The 21,895-nt window shown below is 36.0% G+C and overlaps 1 protein-coding gene and 1 long non-coding RNA gene across 2 annotated transcripts in view; both read left to right on the top strand.

The window, feature by feature from the left end:
- NEGR1 (neuronal growth regulator 1) overlaps window positions 1-21,895 on the top strand; it is an 892,690-nt gene that overhangs the window by 465,715 nt on the left and 405,080 nt on the right. The window lies entirely within an intron of this gene.
- LOC117092098 lies at window positions 1,720-20,667 on the top strand. The gene is made up of 3 exons (XR_004440626.1): window positions 1,720-1,730; window positions 16,041-16,257; window positions 20,360-20,667. It is a non-coding gene; the product is annotated as an uncharacterized LOC117092098 (long non-coding RNA).

The following is a 21,895-nucleotide window of genomic DNA, read 5'->3' as shown; positions in this document are numbered from 1 at the left end:
GTAATACAAACACAGTTTGAAGAGTTGGCCTTTGATAGAACCAGGAATATTTTATTCATGGCAATAGTCAAGAAGGCAGAGAGTGTGGGCACAGATGCAGATTAATTGGTAGATTGTGGAATGGGAAGAGGAGCAATTTCCTACTTGACTGTATGAAACAAGGTGATATGGTTTATCTGTGCCCCCACCCAAATCTCATCTTGAATTGTAGCTCCCATAATCCCCACCTGTCATGGGAGGGACCAGGAGGCAGGTAATTGAATCATGGGGGTGGTATTTCTCATGCTGTTCTCATGATAGTAAATAAGTCTTATGAGATCTGATGGTTTTATAAAGGGCAGTTCCCCTGCACACGCTCTCTTGCCTGCTGCCACCTAAGACATGCCTTTGCTCCTCCTTTACCTTCTGTCATGATTGTGAGGCCTCCCTAGCCATGTGGCACTGTGAGTCCATTAAGCCCCCTTTTAAAATAAATTACCCAGTCTCAGTTATTTCTTCATAGCAGTATGAAAATGGACTAATACACAAGGTTTTCTGCTAAGATGGTGAAAGTGCATGTGTGCTGGTGTAAAAGGAGGGGAATCATATAGAACGTTTGAGGGAAAAGAAGGCACGCCATTGTTGAGCATACAAAAGCCAGCATAATAAGAAAGCAAATTAGGATTTCACATATTGAGTTCTCTTTGAGTTTTCTGGTCAAGAATTTGAATTCCGACCAAACAGCAAGTACATAAACAAATACTTAAATTTTACTGTGTTTTCTTCATTTCCTAAATAAGTAAGACAGCGGATATTTGGAATAAAAAACTTAGGGTGTTTGAAAGGAATTGATTTTATTGATGCACCTGGAAATTCAATTTGTGTAAAAAGCAAGTTAAGGACATAACGGGTGGTTATTTACTGATAGTGGAAAAGTAGCTAAGTTCTATGAAAGAGTAATATGTTAAACCTTTTATCACTTCAACCATGATCCAATTTATCAGTGATCACTGACTCACTTAAATGGATAGGGAAAATTAGAAGTGAAAAAAGGGGAGGAAGAGGATGGAAGAGGATGTTCATGATGGATTTTACCAAGAACACATTTGACTAGAGAATTGTTTCCTCTGTACCTGAAAGGAAGGCAGATGATACTAATCAGAATCTTAAAACTTAGAATATTTGGCAGTCAGTGTTATATAGTAAAAAGAACTTTGGGAAGGGCAATACATAAATGATAAAGAGATCAATTCAACAAGAAGAACTAAGTAACCTAAATATATATACACTCAATATAGCAGCACCCAGTTTCATAAAACAAGGTTTTAGAGCCCTAAAAAGAGACTTAGATTCCCACACAACAATAGTGGGAGATTTTAACACACTAATGCCAATATTAGACAAATAATTGAGACAGAAAATTAACAAAGATATTTAGGACTTGACCTCAGCCCTGGATCAAGTGGACCTGATACAGATCTACAGAACTGTCCACCCAAAAACAACAGAATATACGTTCTTCTCATCAACACATGGCACTTACTCTAAAATCAATCACATAAGCGGAAGTAAAACACTCCTCAGCAAATGCAAAAGAACTGAAATCACAACAAACAGTTTCTCAGACCACAGCACAATCAAATTAGAACTCACGATTAAGAAACTTACTCAAAACCACACAACTACAGGGAAATTGAACAACCTACTCCTGAATGACTCCTGGGTAAATAATGATATTAAGGCAGAAATCAGTAAGTTCTTTGAAACCAATGAAAGCAAAGAGACAACATATTGGAATCTCTCATGTGCAGCTAAAGCAGTGTTAAGACGGAAATTAATAGCACTAACTGCCCACATCAAAAAACTAGAAAGATCTCAAATTGACACCCTGATGTTACAACTAAAATAACTAGAGAACCAAGAGCAAACAAACTTCAAAGCTAGCGGAAGACAAGAAATAACCAAGATCAGAGGGGAACTGAAGGAGACAGTGACACAAAAATCTTTCAAAAAAATCAGTGAAGCCAGGAGCTAGTTGTTTGAAAAAATTAATAAAATAGACTGCTAGCTAGACTACTAAAGAAGAAAAAAGAGAAGCATCAAATAGATGCAATAAAAAGTGATAAAGGAGATATCACCACTGACCCCAAAGAAATGCAAACAACCGTCCGATAATACTATAAACACTTCTATGCAAATAAACTGGAAAATCTAGAAGAAATTGATAAATTGCTGGATACATACACCCTCCCAAGGCCTAACCAGAAAGAAGTTGAATCCCTGAATAAACCAACAGTAAGTTCTGAAATTCAGACAGTAATAAATAGCCTGCCAACCAAATAAAGTCCTGGACCAGACAGATTTATGGCTGAATTCTACCAGAGGTACAAAGAGGAGCTGGTACCATTTTTTCTGAAACTATTCCAAAAAATTGAAAAGAAGGGATTTCTCTCTAACTCATTTTATGAGGCCAGCATCACTCTGATACCAAAACCTGACAGAGACACAACAAAAAAAGAAAACTTCAGACCAATATCTCTGATGAACATCAATGCAAAAATCCTCAATAAAATACTTGCAAACTGAATCCAGCAACACATAAAAAAGCTTATTCACCATGATCAAGTCAGCTTCCTCCCCAGGACACAAGGCTGTTTCGGCACACACAAATCAATAAACAGAACTAAAGACAAAAACCACATGATTATCTCAATAGACCCAGGACAGACCTTTGATAAAATTCAACATCTCTTCAAGTTAAAAACTCTCAGTAATCTAGATATTGATGGAATAGTCCTCAAAATAGTAAGAGCCATTTATGACAAATCCACAGCCAATATCATACTGAATGGGCAAAAGCTAGAAATATTCCCCTTGAAGACTGGCACAAGACAAGAATGTCCTCTCTCACCACTCCACCACATAGTATTGGAAGTTCTGGTGAGGGCAATCAGGCAAGAGAAGGAAATAAAGTGTATTCAAATAGGAAGGGAGGGAGTCAAATGGTCTCTGTTTGCAGATCACATGATGCTGTATGTAAAAACCACATAATCTCAGCCTGGAAGCTTTTTAAGCTGATAAGCAGATTCAGCAAATTTCAAGATACAAAATCAATGTGCAAAAATCACAAGCATCCCTATGCACCAACAATAGTCAAGGAGAAAGTCAGATCTTGAATGAACTCCCATTCACAATTGCTGTAAAGAGAATGAAATACCTAGGAATACAGCTAACAAGAGAAGTGAAGGACTTCTTCAAGGACTACAAACTGCTTCTCAAGGAAATCAGAGAGGACACAAACAAATGGAAGAACATTCCATGCTCATGTATAGGAAGAATCAATATCATGAAAATGGCCATAGTTTCCAAAAGAATTTATAGATTCAATGCCATTCCCATTAAACTACCATTGACATTCTTCACAGATTTAGAAAAAAAAAAAGTACTTTAAAATTCTTATGGAACCCAAAAAAGAGCTCATATAGGGACGACAACCCTGAACAAAAAGTAAAAAAGCTAGAAGCGTCATGCTATTTGACTTCAAACTATCCTATAAGGCTACAGTAACCAAAACAGCATAGTACTGGTACAAAAACAGACACATAGACCAATGCAACAGAATAGAGAACTTAGAAAGAAGACTGCACATCTATGACCATCTGATCTTCAACAAACCTAACAAAAAGAAGCAATGGGAAAAGGATTCTCTATTTAATTAGTGATGCTGGGAAAATTGGCTAGCCATATACAGAAAAGTGAAACTGGACTCCTTCCATACACCTTATACAAAAATTAACTCAAGATGGATTAAAGACTTAAATGTAAAGTCCAAATTTATAAAAATCCTAGAAGTAAATCTAGGCAATACAATTCAGGACATAGGTATGGCAAAGATTTCATTACGAAAACGCCTAAGGCAATTGCAACAAAAGCAAAAATTGACACGTGATATAATTACACTAAAGAGCTCAGCAAATGGGATCTGATTAAACTAAAGAGCCCAACAAAATAAACTATCATCAGAGTGAACAGACAATCTACAGAATGGGAGAAAATTTTTGCAATTTCTCCATCTGACAAAGATCTAATATCTGGGATCTATGAGGATTTTAAACAAATTTACAAGAAAAAGCACAACAAAACACAACTCCATTAAAAAGTGAGCAAAGGACGTGAGTAGACACTTCTCAAAAGAAGACGTTCATGCAGCCCACAAACATTGAAAAGAAGTGCAACATCACCAATCATTAGAAAAATGCAAATCAAAACCACAATAAGATACCATCTGACACCAGTCAGAAAGGTGATTATTAAAAAGTAAAGAAAAAACAGCTGCTGGCAAGGCTGTGGAGAAATAGGAACGCTTTTACACTGTTGGTGGGAATGTAAATTAGTTCAGCCATTGTGGAAGACAGTGTAACAATTCCTCAAAGACCTAGAACCAGAAATACCATTTGACCCAGCAATCCCATTACTGGGTATATACCCAAAGGAATATAAATGATTCTTTTATAAAGATACATGCACATGTATGCTCACTGCAGCACTATTCACAATAGCAAAGGCATGGAATCAACCCAAATGCCCATCGATGGTAGACTGGATAAAGAAAATGTGGTACATATACCCCATGGAATATTGTACAGCCATAAAAAAGAATAAATTCATGTCCTTTGCAGGGGCATGGATGGAGCTGAAAGCCATTATTGTCAGCAAACTAACACAGAAACAGAAAACCAAACACTGCATGTTCTCAGTTACAAATGGGAGCTAAACAATGAGAACACATGGACACAGGGAGGGGAATAACCTCCCACCAAGTTTCTCCTCCAACAGTGGGGATTATAATTCGACATGAGGTTTGGGAGGAGAGACAAATCCAAACCATATCAACAAATTTGACAAATCTTAAACAATATTGCCTTTCAGTAAACTCATTAAAAAGCTTTTAGTGTGTTTCAATATTGTACATTTGATATGGCATACAGTATTAATACTCTTTCAGTTCTATTCATGGTGATGATTAGATTATCTGACTGGAAAATTGCAAGATTTACTGTAAGGTTAGTGGCTCAAATGAATACTGTAGATCGTGTAGGGGAAGTACACCATCCTGTCAATTCCATTCTCTGTGTAAAAGAAAAACCATGATTTCAAAAATGTCATTACTGTATAATTAGGCACTTTTTAAATAATTTGAAATGAGTAGGAAAGTAGCCATTAAGTCCTGGAACACAAAGGAAAGCTTAACCAAAGCATAAATTAAGTCTAGCTTAACCCCTTCCTTACCCCAAAGCTGCTCTGCTGTCTGCCATTGCTAGTTAATTCAGAGTGCAGATTGTGCACCCAGAGATTGCTAGCTTGAATAAATGATAATATATTATTTCCTCCAACATAAGCAGCTCATGGTTTATAATCAACTTCATCTGGATCAACCATTGCAGTTCACTGATAATAAAAATCTTTTGAAAATCTTTTAAGAGATAATTACTATTTGTCTGAGATGGTTTAGTTTCCCTGCATGCAAAACTTTTATGTTTTTTCTTTGACTCACTTAAAGCAATTTGTCTGTTAGGATTACAGGTTGGTAAGACTTTCAGAAATCATATATTAATTTCATGTACTTGTAACCAAGTGACACTGGAGTCACTTTAGAATGTTGAGCATGTGAATTACTATGTGTGCACATGCACACACACATGCGCATGTGCACGCCCACACACACACACACACAGGACATGTTAGCTTCATTTTGTCAGGAAGTTATATGCCCTATATAATAATACTATGAACTCAGAGAATAGTTAGTAGAGACATTCTTATTTGTTTACTTTTATCCACTATTTCTATGGATACCTTTGATAAAGTAAAGAATTTTTAGATTGTGGTTGTTTAATTAGTCCTTTTTGATCATCTGTATTCATTACTTTGCAAAAACTTGAAGGGCATACTTGATTTACTTTTATAACCCCAGTGCCTAATACAAAGCCTAAGAAATAGATGACACACAAGAAATATTTTGTGAATAAATGATTGTGGCAACTTAGCTTACTGTTGTTTCACCATGTGGGTGGCACTTAAATCACTCTTTGAAAAGCAAGATAAAGGAGATAGCTAGCTGAATTTCCACGGCAGTAAATTTCTAAAGACGAGACCAAGGCCTATTATGTCTGTTTACTTAACTGCCTTGTGTAATAATGATGGGAGAAGTGTTATGATGCAGGTTAATCAAAACCTCAGAGAAGCACCACTTTCCACAAGGGCACACACTCTTTTGCAACACGAATTAATTGGAAGCAATGAATGGAGGGATAGTCATTTTCTTTCCTGTGTATCCATCACTTATCAGTGCCCCCTCCATGCTGCTTTTGCACACATGGAGATGTATGTTTAATAAGCAATAGGAAAAGCACTTTAAAAGGATGCTTCTCAATCACAATGCAACTAAGGATCTAATCATGTAAATGGAAAAATAAAACCAAATACACACACTCTTATTAGGTTTTGCTAGCCAGTAATGAATTGGCATATATAGAAAACAAGCTACAGATAGACAGGTCTTGTTAGTGTCATTTATGTTTACTTTGAGCTATGTTGGTATGCGTTGATTTAGAAGCTTTAGATAGTTTAAGAGGAGGAAAATCACATATTCTTTTTTGGGTGTCTACCACTGTGAAAAAAAATCTCTCATTTTCTATTGTTTTTTTTTTTTTCTGAAATAATATGTAACAAGGAGCTGAGGGAAGATTTTATGCAACAAATCCTATTCCTTTTCACTTTACTGCTTTTAGAAGTTCAGAACTAGTATTACCTTGGATTGCAGAGCAGGTGAAGTACGTTCTTTTGTTTATTCAAAAATCATGCAGCTACAGTAAAACGTATAATAAAGACTCTTTTGAGCTCCATATGTGGAATATACTTGTAGGCCTGAACCAGCTGTGGGACTGATAGGCTCCCAAACCTCTCTTCTCAGGCTTACTTCATCTATAAAACAGGGAAAATATTTACCTGGCATAATGACTGTGAGAAATGAATAATATATTTATTTATTTATTTATGACTGTGAGAAATGAATAATATATTTATTTATTTATTTATTTATTTATTGTGTTTTTTTGAGACGGAGTCTTGCTCTGTCGCCCAGGCTGGAGTGCAGGGGCCGGATCTCAGCTCACTGCAAGCTCCGCCTCCCGGGTTTACGCCATTCTCCTGCCTCAGCCTCCCGAGGAGCTGGGACTACAGGCGCCCGCCACCCTCGCCCGGCTAGTTTTTTGTATTTTTTAGTAGAGACGGGGTTTCACCGTGTTAGCCAGGATGGTCTCGATCTCCTGACCTTGTGATCCACCCGTCTTGGCCTCCCAAAGTGCTAGGATTACAGGCTTGAGCCACCGCGCCCGGCCTGAATAATATATTTAAATCACAGTTAGTACTCAAAAATATTTGTTTTCATCTCCACCATGCATACCTATAGGAGGGTGAGAGACAATTTTGAGTTATTCAAAACAGAACCTAAAAAATCCATAGTAGCTACTGAATAATTTAAAGTGATAGTGAAATTCATAAAGTTTGAAAACTCATGGAACGTTTATTTCTTCTCTTTTCATTGGATTCAGTTCCTCATGTTTAAAATGATTTCAGAGTGATTTTTCCCTCCTAAGAGTTACAACTTTTTGGTGTTTGGTGGTGGTGATCCTGGGGGAGGGATTGGTATGTTTTACTTTTTCCTGCAAAAAGTTGTATGATATCATGTGCCGTTTTATACATTAGGGACCAATAACTGTTCTTATTATCCTCTCATTTCAGTTATTTACTGATGGACATAAATGATATTTTAAAAATCTTTTAAAGGGTAAAATATGTGTGTAGGTATAAGAATGAGATAGTAGATATTTTCTTGGAGAGTGGAAAATATATGACCAATCTCTTTTTTATGCGTTTTTATATTTATGAAAACAGAAGTAAATACAAAAGAATCTGCTTAGAAAGCTTTTTTGGAGGTACTCACTGTTTCCCTCTCAGTTGCAGATGAGCTGTTGTAGTGTGAAAGTTACTCAGGTAGGAAGTAAGAAAAAACTTCAGTAAGAAACTCCTTACTGGATTTGTCCCCTCCAAATTTTGGAATTGTATTTTCAGTCCTCAGTTGTATCTCCTGGGTTGAAATGTTGATTTTTTAAAAAAATCTGAAATGGTTTGTTACCTTAGACTTTATAAATGCAGAAAAAGCATAAAGTGAGGCTAAATCCAAATAAAATAAAAAATCAGAGCATTGTATGCAGCTAAATTAAGCATGAACAATTTCCATTAACCTCAGTTCCTCTTCAAGAGGAATTCATTAAATCATTAGATTTGGAATGTAGTATCACTTTCTTCTATTTCTACTTTTGGCCATTGTAATTTCTATCTGTATACACTTTTGATCAGTCTTTTTTCAGGGTGTTTCACTGTTATTTTTTGTTGTTATTTATTTGATTGACTTCTCTTTTATCTGTTACATAAAATGTTCAGTTTCTCTGTCCATAAATGATGGAAGGTTTGCATTTTAAACTGTAAGTCTTTTTAGTGATATTTCAGTGCTTTATTGCACAAAAACAATATGAAATTCTTTCTGATTACTCTTAAAATGTCCCATACAGCATTTATTTTAAAAACAGATGGACATGCTGTTCAGTATTTAAGTTTGTGTGGTATGCTAGGATGTAGGATGGGGATTAAAAGTTTTTAGTGCCAAAAGACAATTTCATTTCAGATAAGTCTGAGGCCTTATCTGACATGTACTGGTCTCAACACTTGGGGAGATTACCCACTTTTTAACATTTTATTAGAGATAAGATTATTGCCTTATAAGGCCACTGTAAGTATTAGATGGAATAATGTATACAAATAGCTTACCACAATTTTGGGAAAATAATAATTTCTTTATTAATGTGAAGTTTTGCCTATATTATAACAATTTCCTGAACCAGTTTATGACTCTGACATCAATAACCTGTAGGTAAAGTAAGAAAAATACATGCTAGATTTTTTTTTTTTTTACAATGGTGGGTAGGAGGAATTTTCAAAAGGATTTTGAATTGAAATTATTTCTTACTTTTTATAGACCTACACACTCATTTGATACTTTTTATACTACAGTATTAAAAATCTTTGTTATCATAGGGCTTTACAAGGATTTCAACTACAGTATGAAAGACAGAACTTTAAGATATTTTTAAAATTCAAATGGTGCTTAACTTCAGGAGCTAGATTTTGTAATATTTTGTAGTATATTTTCTTAAAAATGTTAATATAACTTTAATATATCTTCATGGTCAGACCAAATCAACAGTTGATTAAAAAGGTATTGGCCAGGGAACTAACCTGTCCAATGGAAAAAGCAGAGGTTTTGTTTATTGTGACATGGTTTTCATAATACACTTTGCATTTATTGCCCACTGCAATATTCAGATTCTTGAGTTAGATATTGCTTAATTTTAGAAATAATAATGGGAATTTTTTGGTAAACGTGTGGCAGATGTTAAGAAAGGTAATAGATTGAAATCCTTACTTCATTTTGAGACTATTTTCAATCATTTTTATTTGGATAATGAGAACTTAAGCAGTTTGCAAAAGCAAATTTTCCATAGTCATTATTTTTTCATTAACCACTTAATTTCTGTTTACTTTTCCTATGCCTATTACTGAGATCATGAATAAAAATTTGCTATTAAAATAAACCAGGTGCACTTGCATTTCAGTTCTTTGCCTATTATACATTACAGCAGGCAAGTAGTTAAGCATTTAACAAAAGAAATATAAGAAACTGTAAATATTGTTTGCAAACTGTAATGAGCTTGCAATGAAATACCTAGCTGAATACAACATTACAATTATCTCAAAAATTATATTGGTGTGTTATTATCCTTGAAAGTGATATTCAAAAACAGTGCAAAGACATCTCGGTGATTCCACATGTGAACCTAAACTGGATGATGTCTATGTATGCAGTCTGTACTTAGAGGCCAGCTACTGGACCATGGCCAGCGGATCTCTTAGAACTGTATTGCATGCATGACATCTGTTCTTACTAATTAATTCACCTTGCAACATTCACATTAGTTGGCAAGCTTGGCAACAGGACCTGTTATTGCTGTTTATTATCAAGTTTATAACACATGAAAAAACAAACACAACCTAAGATAAATGTCATATTCCTAGCAATTATCTCCAAATATTACACAGAATAACAACTTTATATAAATGTCAGAAATGAAAGAAATAGTAGGGTTGTATACTAGACCCCTGATTCCTCTCCCTGTTATCAACCTTGATTTATTATTTTGTTATTATTCTATTCATATTTAATAAAAATATTTAATGAAAGTATTAAATATTTTATATTTACCATATAGGCCTTAGAAGTACAAATATGAAGGTCATTATTCTTTGACTAGCAGAGAAGAAAATATAAATACATTTCCATTAATTTACCAAATGCTTATTAAACATTTATTATCTGACAGAATCTATTCTAGGCACTGAAGTGAACAGTGACCAAGATGGACAAAAATTTCTATTCAAGGAACTTTGATTTTAGTAAGAAGGGACAAGAAACAAAATATGTAAGTAATTTATATAATATGTCAGAAGGTGGCACGTTCCATGAAGACTTTTTTTTTATCAAGGAAGGTAGGAAGGTAAAATTTGTAAACAGAATGTTCAAGGAAATCATTTTTGACAAGGTTATATTCGGACAAAGAATTAAAAGAAGTACAGGGAAAAAGCTATGCATATATCTGAAGGGAGAGTCCAGATAAATGGAACTGCAAGTTATAGCCCCTGAGCCATGGGAATGCCAAAGAGTAAGGAACCAATGGAGCTGGTAGAAAAATAGTAATAGATTATACTGGAAAAGCAACAGGATGTAGAGAGGAAGGCCATTGTCAGCCATTGGACAGACTATACCGCTGGCTCTGAGTGTGACGGTATGTTATTCTGCTTGAGCTGCCATAACAGAATACCAAAGACTGAGCGACTTAACAAAATATATTTATTTTTATGAAACTTCATGATCAAGGTGCTATCAGGGATGGTTTCTGGTGGTATCTTTCTTCCTGACTCATATATAGCCACATTCTGGTTCTGTCCTTACGTGGCCATTTTTCTGTGTGTATGCAGAAAGAAAGAGAGGTCTGATGTCTCTGCCTCTTATTATAAGGACATCAGTCACATTAGATTACGGGCCAGCCATGAAGACCTCCTTAAAGGCCCTGTCTACAAACCCTCAAAGTCACATTGGAGGTTAGGATTCCAACATATAAATTTAGGGGAACACAATTTGGCCCACAAAATTCTTACCTCTGTCCCACTTCCCCAAATTCATGTCCTCACTTGCAATATATTCATCCTGTGCTAACAGCACCAAAAGTCTTAACCCATTTGGGCATAAATTTCAAGTCCAAAATTTCATCTGAATATCATCTAAATAGAATATAGGTGAGTCAAGAGGTATGCCTCATCCTGAGGCAAAGTTCCTTGCCAGCTATGAACCTGTGAAACAAGACTAGTTATGTGTGTTAAAATTACAACAGTGGATTCGGAATAAGATAAACATTCCCATTCCGAGAGAGAGAAATCAGAAAGAAGAAAGACATGATGAGTCCTAAGCCATTCTAAAACCTATCAAGGCATTTTATTAGATCTTAAGGCTTAAGAATACTCCTCTTTGGCCAGATGCTCTGCTCTCCAGGCCGAACAAGGCAGCAGCATCACCTCCATAGCCTTAAGCATTATCCTGCCCCCATGACTCTTTTTTTTTGTTTGTTTTGTTTTTGTTTTGTTTTTTTTTTTTTTGAGGCGGAGTCTTGCTCTGTCGCCCAGGCTGGAGTGCAGTGGCCGGATCTCAGCTCACTGCAAGCTCCGCCTCCCGGGTTTACCCCATTCTCCTGCCTCAGCCTCCCGAGTAGCTGGGACTACCCTCGCCCGGCTAGTTTTTGTATTTTTAGTAGAGACGGGGTTTCACTGTATTAGCCAGGAGGGTCTCGATCTCCTGACCTCGTGATCCGCCCGTCTCGGCCTCCCAAAGTGCCCATGACTCTTTAAGGCGCAGTTTGGCTACTGAAATCTAGAAGGTGGCCCCACCCTCTCTGAGAAGTAAACAGTCTTGCTTCCTGGGTATGTATGCCGTGGGCCTGTGGTGCAAGTGGAAGCTCTGATGATGTCTGAATTACCTTCAAGGTCATGCTTTCTTTTTTTGAAGGATGAAGCATGTTCACATATGAATAGTCCTGTTTTCCTGTGCTGGGTACTGGAGAGACAGCTGATTAAATCCAGGGGCAATCTCTTTATGGAGTACTTGTTTAGCCATACCTTTGTTGTCCCTTCCAGAACACACTTTCTCATTTTTTTGCAGTATGTGTAAACTGATAATTCTCTAAATCTTTAAGTTCTGTTATTTTTTTTTCTGTTAATAATTTCTTCTTCTGTTTATTTCTCTCCTTTCTCATTTTATCATAAGCAGTAAGGAAAATCCAAGCTGTACCTTCAACATTTTGCTTAGCAATCTTTTCAGCTAAATATCTAAGTTTATTGTTTTTAAGTTCTACCTTCCACAAAACACTAGAACGCAATTCAGCCAAGTTTTTACCACTCCGTAGCATGGACCGTGTTTCTTTCAGTCTCTGATAACATGTTCCTCATTTTCATCTGAGACCCTACCAGAGCGTCTTTAGTGTTCATATTTCTACTAACATTATGTTAATGATATATATGTTTTCTAAAATAATGATAGCTTGCACTACTGTCTTCCTTTTTTTCTTTCAGAACCCTCATCAGAATCACCTTTAATGTCCTTATTTCTGCTAACAACAGAATGCAGGACATAACAGATAAGAAACTATTGGAGTGTTTGGGCAGAAAAGCAATGCAATCTGATTTATTTTATTAGAATTACTGTGACTTCTGTGTTGAGAACTGATTGCCTGGGACATGGACAACAGCAGGAGAAGTTGGGAGGCTCTAAAGTTAGAGGCAAATAGATTTTCTGATAATAGATGTGGAGTGTGAGAATAAGAGGGAAACCAAGGGTGATTTCAAGGATTTTGGTTTGAGCAAATTGGAAAAACTAGTTATGATTAACTGAGATAAGAAAAGCTGACCATGATAGATAGCTTAAGTGGAAATAACAAGCGTTTTCATTAGACATGTTGAGATATGTACCAGACAACCACGTGAATATACTGAGCAGGGAATTGTACATCTAATCTTGAACCCAAAGAAAAGAAATGAGGGAGATCTGTGTCTACAATTCAGAGAAGAGTTGTTGACTTTTTAGTTGGTATTTCAGACCATAAAATGTGATGGACTCACTAAAGCAGTAATGTAGATAAAAAGAGGTCCAACAATCTATGCTTGAGATGCTCTAACATCAGGACACTAGGGAGACAAGGGGAAAAAACCATCAGAGCTGACTGGCAAAGAGAGGCCAGTAAAGGTTAGTAGAAAACCAGGAGAGTGTGATGTCCAGAAAAGCGGAGAAAAAGTTTCAAGGGGAACAAAGTGATCAATTACTCTGAACGTTGAGTAATACACTAAGTAAGATGAGAGCTGAGAACCGGTCACTGGGTTAAGTAATGTGCTTCATTGTGGGATGGTAGGAAAGAAGGTAGTTGCAGGAAGTAGTAGTGGTGAAAGTGTAATTAGAAAGAAATCAAGAGAAAATTATATGATGACTACAAACACTATTTTGAGGCATTTCATTGTAAAATGAGGCAGTAAACAGAAAAGATTGCTCAAGAAGTCTTTTGTTGTTTTTCTGTTTCTGATTATTTTTTATTAAAGATTGAGGAACTATAACACATGCTATGGGAATGATCTAATAAAGGTGAAACACTGGATAATGTGGGAGAGAATGGGAGGAGTAGTGAAATGAAGCCCTTGAGTAGTTAAAGTGAATGGGCTTAGTGTTCAAGTGAAGGGATGAGGCTGGATAGGAACAGAGGCCTCTCTTAATAAAGAGGAAGGCAAAACATAAGTGCACAGAGGCTATCATGTAGAAAGAAAACAAATAATTTTGATTGAAAGTGGAATATGAGGACATGAACAGTATGTTACAGGGATAAGGAAGAGGGATGGAGAGAGCGTCAAACTAGGATTTTTGAGCACTTACAGTATGTCAGACGTTCTGCAAATAATAAACTTAAGAACTAAAACCATACAAACCCTAGAAAAAAACTTGGGCAATACCATTCAGCACATACGCATGGGCAAAGACTTCATGATCAAAACACTAAAAGCAATGACAGCAAAAGCCAAAACTGACAAATGGGATCTAATTAAACTAAAGAGCTTCTGTGGCTGGGCGCGGTGGCCCACGCCTGTAATCCCAGCACTTTGGGAGGCCGAGGCGGGCGGATCACGAGGTCAGGAGATCGAGACCATCCTGACTAACACGGTGAAACCCCGTTTTACTAAAAACATGCAAAAAATTAACCAGGAGTGGTGGTGGGCACGTGTAGTCCCAGCTACTCGGGAGCCTGAGGCAGGAGAATGACGTGAACCCGGGAGGCGGAACTTGCAGTGAGCCGAGATCGTGTCATTGCACTCCAGCCTGGGTGACTGAGTGAGAGTCTCTCTCAAATAAATAAATAAATAAATAGGAAACAACAGATGCTGGAGAGGATGCGGAGAAATAGGAACACTTTTACACTGTTGGTGGGAGTATAAGTTATTTCAACCATTGTGGAAGACAGTGTGGCGATTTCTCAAGGATCTAGAACCAGAAATACCATTTGATCCAGGAACCCCATTACTGGGTACATACCCAAAGGATTATAAATCATTCTACCAAAAAGACACATGCTCACTTATGTTTACTGTGGCACTGTTCACACTAGCAAAGACTTGGAACCAACCCAAATGCCCATCAATGATAGATTGGATAAAGAAAATGTGGCACATATGCACCATGGAATACTATTTAACCGTTAGAAAGGATGAGTTCATGTCCTTTGCAGGAACATGGATGAAGCTGGAAACCATCATTCTCAGCAAACTAATACAGGAACAGAAAACCGAACACCATATAGTCTCACTCATGAGTGGGAGTTGAACAATGAGAATACATGGACACAGGGAGGGGAATATCACACACCAGGGCCTGTCGGGGGGTGGAGTGCTAGGGAAGGGATAGCATTAGGAGAAATACCTAACATAGATGACAGGTTGATGAGTGCAGCAAACCACCATGGCACATGTATACGTATATAATAAATCTGCACGTTCTGCACATGTATCCCAGAACTTAAAGTATAACAAAAAAAAAAAAAAAAAGAAAAACACACCATTCAATACAAGATCTTTTCCTCTACCCTCAAAAGGCTCACAGTCTAATAAGGCAGATATGTGAGGATATAATTTTAATAATTCAGAGGGGTAAATGTCTTCATATAGTAGCTTTGGCTACTTATATAAATTGTTTACACCCCAGTCTTTGAATGCATTCATAGGTGCCCTCACAAAACAGGGGATTAAAGGGATTATGAGGGTAAGTAAAGTATCAACACTCTTCCTCAGCTCTGTGAGAAGCTAAGGTTTCTCCAAGAAATATGTTCCTCTTCAATCCAAGATTTGTTTTATAAAGCTCAACTGTTTTTGTTTTCTGCCTGTAGAGCCTTGGAGGAAAAGAATATTAGATTTCAGACTCAGATCAGCTCAGTTTGAATCCTAGATCTCTAGTTAACAATTAAGTGATCTGAGCAAGTTAATGAGTTTGCCTTGGTCTTCCCATCAGCAAAATAGGAGTGAAAATGTTTCACATATATTGTGAAGATGTAATTCTTTAATATGTATAAGTACTTAGAATAGTTCTTGGTACATAATGAAGATATAATTAATGCTAGTTATTATTTATCCTGTTCTTTTATTACATGCAATTGTACTTTTTACTTTCACCTAATGTCTTAGCTTTGTCACTTTTCTTTTTTGTATACTTTCTTTGTGTACTCTTTAGTCATTTTTTAAAATTTAGCCTCTGTATCTTTTATTTATCATTTAAGAGTATATTCACCGTGAACTTTCTCTTGAAGATTTTTTCTGTATTTCTTCAGTTGCTGTTTGTCTTTAGGCTAAATGTAGGGACTCTCTGCTTCATCAAGTCTGATATTACTCTCTAAAAGGTCTGGATCAGTGATACTCTCAAAAAGCCAGTCATAGCTTCAGGAGAGCTGGCTCTCTACAGCACGTTCTCTCACCTGGCTATGCTCTGTTCGTCTTGTATGAGGAGAGAGTATCTGGTCTGGAAGGGTGAGAATATTTGGCTCTTTGTGTCCTTTAATATCAGCCATCTATTGGCCAATGTTAAAGACTCATAAACGTTTTTAATGACAAGGAATGATACCTCTGATAAAAACATACAGATTTTATGCTTGAGTACCTTCTGCAACTAGATACTACAGTGATGCAGGTTAAACAATATAAGCTCTGTTTGTTTTTTCTAAAGATATTCAATAAAAATGATCTGCAGAAATAGAGAATTTGTGACTAAGTTAATGATGCAGTCTACCTAACCATAGAAAAGGAGTCAGTGCTCAGAGAATGTTATTTAGAAGGAAACAAAGACAACTAAATAAATTAAGAGAAATGTATATATTATTCAGAACCATTCTGAAACTTAAAAAAAGAAAACAGGAAAGACTGCTTAAGTTCTTCAATCCAACAGCATTTAATGTTAGTTCTATAAAGCACACATTTATCAAGTACATAATTTATGTCAGGTAATGTGCTATTTCTGTATACTTATTACCTTATGCACTCTCCTCCAAATCACTATGATGTATTTTCTCTAACTATCCAAATTTTACAGAAGGAAATAGAGGATCATAAAATTTAAGTCGTTTGTTCAATGTCAAACAAACAGTAAGCACCAGAATTTCAAAGCAGCCTAAATCCAAACACCGTGGCCTTAGATTTCATATTGGATATTTTCATTTTGAATCTTCTTACCATGACTCAATAGCTTAGATCCTTGTGAGCAGGCAGCATGTTTAATATACCGACTATAAGATTTAGGGAAAAACAGTATTGGGTTGAGATCCAGTCTTGCCGCTTATGGTCGGTTTGGTCTCGGATTTTTCTTCTCTTACAATTATGTTAATAATTCCTAATTCATAGCATGACTGTGTGGTACTGCGAAGCACTGCTAAATGAGGTAATAGATATGAAGTATGTAGCACAGTGTTTCACACATATTAAGTATTCAAGAAATATTTCCTGCTCTCCTTTGGCATTCCCATCTGTATTTCTGCAAGCAATACTGGCTTGTCTGAAGTTCTTCTCCTCTTTAATGATATAAATCCTGTCTCTCACCATCTGCAAATATTTAATGAGCTTCAGTTATGTAAGTATGTGCTGTAAAAATGACCAACCCATAGTTCCTACCGTTAAGTCCCTAGTAATCTTTATCAGGCCCCTATATAAAACTTAAAACTTTTAAAAAGTCTTTCTGAGCACTGTAGGCCAAATTGCTTCTCTTGACACCTCCAGAAGTGAAGTTTTATCCCCTTATTTGGTACTAAGCAATTTACCTCCCTCTTTTGTGATGTCTTTTTGTACTTCTATACCCCTGGCTCTCTAAAGAGATTGTAAAGAAGTATGACTCCTGCCTTAAGGGAACATAATACCTGTAGATGATAGGCATTTGTAAACTTTCCGTTGGATAAAATTAAGGAGTTTTTGCTGCAGAATTCACTTTGAAAAATTATTTCACTTAATTGTAAGTCATTCTTCACTGTGAAGAAAACAAAAACAAAATAACAACAACAAAAAAATCTTGGTCACCACAAGCTATGCCGCATCCAGCTTGCTTGAGCCTTTCTTGTAGCTTTTGATCTCACTCAATTTTCTAGATTATTTGAATTTAATGAAAATGCACAAAATCAAAACCTGTTTCTGAGTTCTTTTTCCTAAAGAGAGAAATGACTTTGTCTATCACTACCTCCAAAATTACACACACAAAAGACCTAGTTGATGATAGTGCTGCACATTAACAGACTATCTTTTTCTAAAAAGCACCTTGTACTCTTCCAGTCCAGGTATGTAAATAGGATGACTCATTTTGCAATGGCTGAAACATGACCCAGGCTCTGTAGTGCCTCCTGAGATGGGAGTGGAAAGTACACAGAGGGGACTTCTGTATGCTTGGAAGGAAAATCGTATGAATATGTGTGGTGGTAGAGATGGCAGGAGATTGGATGGGAATTCAGGTCAGCTGAATGTTAAAAATTAGAATATAGAACTATGTTAATATCCAGTTAGGAGAGCAACATTAGCATCAGCATTGCTGCAAAAGCTAGATTTTAATGACCATAAGATTGGCTTATCTGTGACCTACATGTACACCCAGAAATGCACTATTTCTTTGGGACCAAATGAGGCCTTTGAAATGATCCCCAAAGTTCAACCTGGTCTAAATTGAGGCAGCTCTGCATTTCACAGTATATTTTAAACAAAACACTGCTCCTTTCCGAAAGGATTGAACTTTTAGTTTTTAAATAATAGTACAGAATTGACATATATTTTCATAAATGGTATCGTAATTTCATACCGCACAATTCTTTCCCAACTGTCTTTTTGCACTCAGCATTTTATTTTTCAGAATAGTTGATATTGATACACAGGGACCCAGTAAACTCATTTTGTCTGCAGTTGAAGATTATATTATACAACCTAACATTTTATAAACACATGGTCAATTAGGATTTGTTCAGATTTTTGCTTTTGGAAACTACATAATCTTTCATGTATTTCCTTGTGCATATGTGAGATTTTCTCTAGTACAGGGATTCCATGGTTGAACAATGAAATGGATCATTTGGGAAGTTCTTCAGTATAGATGGAAATTCTATTTTTTCAGGAGTGGGGCCCATGAATTGATATATTTTGAGAATGTCTGCAGTTGAAGGTTATATTATACAACCTAACATTTTATAAACACATAGTCAATTAGGATTTGTTCAGATTTTTGCTTTTGGAAACTACATAATCTTTCATGTATTTCCTTGTACATATGTGAGATTTTCTCTAGTACAGAGATTCCATGGATAAACAATGAAATGGATCATTTGGGAAGTTCTTCAGTATAGATGGAAATTCTATTTTTTCAGCAGTGGGGCCAATGAATTGATATATTTTGAGAAAATCTCAGGTGGTCCTAATGTGCATTCAATATTGAGAACCACTGCTTTAGTCCAGGGCAATGCTTCTCAAATTTAATGTAGATATAAATTATCTACAGATCTTGTTAAGTTGCATCTTTTTATTTAGTTAATCTGAGTGCATCTGTATTTGTAAAAAGCTCCCCAGTGATTCAGGACCACACTTTCAAATCTCTACAATTTCATTTCTAAATATTTCCTCTAGGGTATTCAAATACTTAGAAGTGAAATTGTACAGATATATGTGTATCTTCAGTGTTATTTGCTGTTTTCAAATTATTTGCAGATTTATATTGTTTTCAGTAATGATTTTTCATTTTCTTTTTTTTTTTTTTTTTTGAGACGGAGTCTCACTCTGTCGCCAGGGCTGGAGTGCAGTGGCCCCATCTCAGCTCACTGCAAGCTCTGCCTCCCGGGTTCACGCCATTCTCCTGCCTCAGCCTCCCGAGTAGCTGGGACTACAGGCGCCCGCCACCTCGCCCGGCTAGTTTTTTGTACTTTTTAGTAGAGACGAGGTTTCACAGTGTTAACCAGGATGGTCTCGATCTCCTGACCTCGTGATCCGCCCGTCTCGGCCTCCCAAAGTGCTGGGATTACAGGCTTGAGCCACCGCGCCCGGCCGATTTTTCATTTTCTCATCAACTTGGTATTACCTAATTTTTTAAATGTCACCAATATGATGAATTTCAAGCTGTGACATTTTAATTTAAATTTTTCTGACTAAAAGTAAAGGTACACTTCTTGTCAAATAATTCAAATAATTGGCCATTAAAGTTTCCCCTTTTTTGAAATTTGCATTCATATTCTTTATCCATTTTTCTATTAGTAGATTTTTTTTAACATTTTGACTTGTTGAAATTATTTATATATTCAGAATACTAATCTTTGTTTGTTTAAATTCTGTGGGAATATCTCCTGCAGTGTGGCTTTATTTAAATCAGTTTATGGTATCTCACATATACCAAAGTTTGCCTGTTTGCGTTTAAGATAGTCACATTTACCAATCTTTTTCATCTGGCTTGTGTTTTATGTCTTACTCTTTTTCCTACTTCAGTACTATAAGGTAATTCTATATAATTAAAATATTTAAAAATTTTGATTTTAATATTTGGACTTTTAATCTATGCATAACTTATTTATGTATATGATATGAGGTCCAAATTCATTTGTTTTTTTTTTTTTTTTTCCCAAAGCATAGCCAATTGCCTAGCACCATTGACTGAATCTTTCTACACTGATTTGTAATACTCCGCTATCATATTCAAAACCTGTGTGTGTCTGTTCTGTAAGTGCTGTGAATTTTCTTGTGGGTGCCAGTTTTATTCTAGGCTGTATTTTTTCCCGGGGTTTTATAATTAGCACTGAGAATTTGAAAGGATAAGTTATTCTCTTTTACTTTTCTTTGTTAGGATTGTTCTTGACTACTCTTGATCCTTTACTCTTCAATATGAATAAAAGGTTGAATTTGTTAATTATCTAAATAAAATGGAATTTCATGTAATTGTATCACATTTATAGATTTATGGGAGGAAGAGTTAACATATTTTCTGTAATCCAGTTGAATTGTCCTATCAACTCCAATAGTACGTATCTTCTCTTGAATATTCTAAAAAGACAAGTTATCTATTAGCAATGACTTGTTTGCACCTTTGCTTTTAATACTTATCCTTTTAACTTATTTCTAAATCTTACTGAACTGATTAGGATCTCTACTATAATGTGAAACAGAAAAAGTGAACTTCCTTACCTTGTTTCAGTTTTAATGAAATATGCCTAACATTTCACAATTACAGATAATGAGCATTGTGAATTTTGTTGTATCTTTTTAGTCATATTTTGAAAGAAACTATCCCTAGCTTGCAACTTTTTGTTATAAATTATAGTATTTTTATATAATGCTTTTTCTATGTCTATTGACATGACTTTATATATATATACACACACACACACACACCCCTTAAATCTGAATTGAAGTATTAAATTTACAAGCTGTTAAATAATTTCCTCATTCCTAGGATAAGAACACTTGCTTAGGCAACATTTTTATAAATATTACTGGATTCACTTGATGAATCCAATGTTGCAATTAAAAATTTTCTGTGTTTATAAGTGAAATTGCTTTTCTTGTACAGTTCTTGCCTATATTTAATGTCACATTATGTCAGTTTCATGAAATGAATTGGCAATATTTTCCTCCTTTTATTTTTGTTAAGAAATTTTGTATCTTGAGTCTTCTCTTGAGTAGGCTATATAGCATCGAAATTAGTTCTCTAACTATTGGTAGATATCTTTTATAAAACGGTGTAGGCCTATTATTTATTGTTGCTAATAAAACATCCCAGGCTGGGCGCGGTGGCTCACGCCTGTAATCCCAGCACTTTTGGAGGCTTAGGCAGGCGGATCACAAGGTCAGGAGTTCAAGACTAGCCTGGCCAATATCATGAAATCCCATCTCTACTAAAAATACACACACAAAAAAAATTAGCCGGGTGTGGTGTCAGGCACCTGTTGTCCTAGCTACTCAGGTGCCTGAGATAGAAGAATCGCTTGAACCCGGGAGGCAGAGGTTGCAGTGAGCCAAGATCGCACCACTGCACTCCAGATCGAGACTCCGTCTAAAAAAAAAAAAAAAAAAAAAATCCCAATCAATTGTTCCTACAGGCAGCCCATATTCTCTAGAGACTAGTTCTGTTTTACTTCGCATTTATGCCATCTTCAATATGTGATTT

Source organism: Trachypithecus francoisi, unplaced genomic scaffold (genome assembly GCF_009764315.1).
Source record: "Trachypithecus francoisi isolate TF-2019V2 unplaced genomic scaffold, Tfra_2.0 Lachesis_group12, whole genome shotgun sequence".
In the NCBI taxonomy this organism is placed as follows: domain Eukaryota; kingdom Metazoa; phylum Chordata; class Mammalia; order Primates; family Cercopithecidae; genus Trachypithecus; species Trachypithecus francoisi.
The sequence above is the reverse complement of the archived record's forward strand: the minus strand, read 5'-3'. Positions and strand labels throughout refer to the sequence as shown.